The 1,781-nt window shown below is 51.1% G+C and overlaps 1 protein-coding gene across 1 annotated transcript in view; it reads right to left on the reverse strand.

Moving 5' to 3' along the window:
- LOC106812637 (homeobox protein Hox-B2-like) overlaps window positions 1-1,781 on the reverse strand; it is a 17,107-nt gene that overhangs the window by 1,969 nt on the left and 13,357 nt on the right. The window lies entirely within an intron of this gene.

Consider the following 1,781-nt stretch of genomic DNA (forward strand, 5'->3'; position numbering starts at 1 on the left):
CACACGCGTGCGATTTTACGCACACGCACAAACACGCGCGCGCACGCACACACACACGCACACGCACACACACACGCACACACACACGCGCGCGCACACACACACACACACACACACACACACACACGCACACACGCACGCCGACACACGCACGCACGCAATCACACACATATACACAAAACATGAGCGCGATCCTATGTAGATGCTTTTGTAATTGTGTGTGTGTGCGCGCGCGCGCGCGCGCGCGTGTGTGTGTGCATGTGTGGGTGCGTGTGCGTGTGTGCGTGCGCGCGCGTGTGTGTGTGCGTGTGTGTGTGCGTGTGCGTGTGTGTGTGCGTGCGCGCGCGTGTTTGTGCGTGTGCGTAAAATCGCACGCGTGTGCATGTGTGTGTAGTTTTTGGCTCCTAACAATCATATATATATGGCGAAACACATAGTTTTGGTAAGAGGCAGAAAATAAGCGTAAAAATTACATTTTGGCGGATGGCATAATAACGTGTACAGACCATGCACGGCTGTTGCACGGGTAGAGTTTATATTTGTACATAATATATTGACATCGGCCGCGGACAGGGAAAGACTGCGGAAAATTTTGCGTACGTCAAAGCATTTGCCATGCTGTCGGCGTTAGCACGCAAAGAATTTGCTTTGTATCTGTTTCATAGCTGACCCGCCTGCCGCTAGAGCCGTCACCACGTGCATGATACCAGACGTACAGTGCCGGAGTTTCCCCTCAAACCCCCTGCCCCATCGCATCCCTAGCTAAATACCAATAATTTAAATTCATAAAAGTACGTTTTATTCGAGAACAAACTAGGAACCAGACGGAGCAGCGGGTTTCTCAGCATCTCTCTCAGACATCGGCTGGACCATGTAGAGACGCTCTTTTTCTCCTTTACCCCTCCCCCTCCTTCCCTCTCTTCCCCCTCTTTCTCCTTCCCTCTCTCCCGCTCCCCTCCTTCCCTCCCTCTCTCCCCTCCCTCCTTCCCTTTCTTTCCTTCCCCTCTCTCCTTCCCTCTCTCCCGCTCCCTTCCCTCCTTCCATCTCTCCCCTCCCTCCTTCCCTCTCTTCCCTTCCTCTTTCTCCTTCCCTCTCTCCCGCTCTCTTCCCTCCTTCCCTCTCTTTCCCTCCCTCCTTCCCTCTCTTCCCCTTTCTTCCTTTTCTCTCTTTCCTTCTCCTCACCTCCCTCTTTCCCTTTCTTCCCCTCCCCTCTCTCCTTCCCTCTCCTCCCCTCCCTCATTCCCTGTTCCCCTCTCCCCTCCTCCCCTCTCTTCCCCTCCCCTCCCTCCTCAGTGTGTCACACGAGCTTACAGTCTGCATGCAGCATCTCTGCGTGTTTTTCTCATCGACTGACTTCTGGGTTGGTGTCGGCCAGCTAGCTATAGCGCCACAGTTAGTAGCTGCATGTCTCCTGCCATGTGTCGACTCGAGGACAAACCTCGATACATCACATGAGCGGAGTTCCCTCCCCGTCGCCATCGCCCCACACGCGCGCGATGTCAGCATGTTTACTCCCATCATAGTCCATGCATGCAGCCAGCGACCCGCCCCGCAAAGCAATTTACGTCACTATCATGTTTATATATGTATATACGTACATATATAATTCTACTGTTCTCATATGTATTGCATTCTCTGTCTCTCGATCGGTCATATATGTTTTGGATAAAACAATCAATTCAAAATTTCAAAATAAATTATATATATAATGTACATAAATAATAAATATATAAAAAATAAACAAGGGATTCGAACTAACGCACTTCATACGTAGCGCCAGA

This window comes from Priapulus caudatus, unplaced genomic scaffold (assembly GCF_000485595.1).
Source record: "Priapulus caudatus unplaced genomic scaffold, Priapulus_caudatus-5.0.1 Scaffold669, whole genome shotgun sequence".
NCBI classification, from domain to species: domain Eukaryota; kingdom Metazoa; phylum Priapulida; class Priapulimorpha; order Priapulimorphida; family Priapulidae; genus Priapulus; species Priapulus caudatus.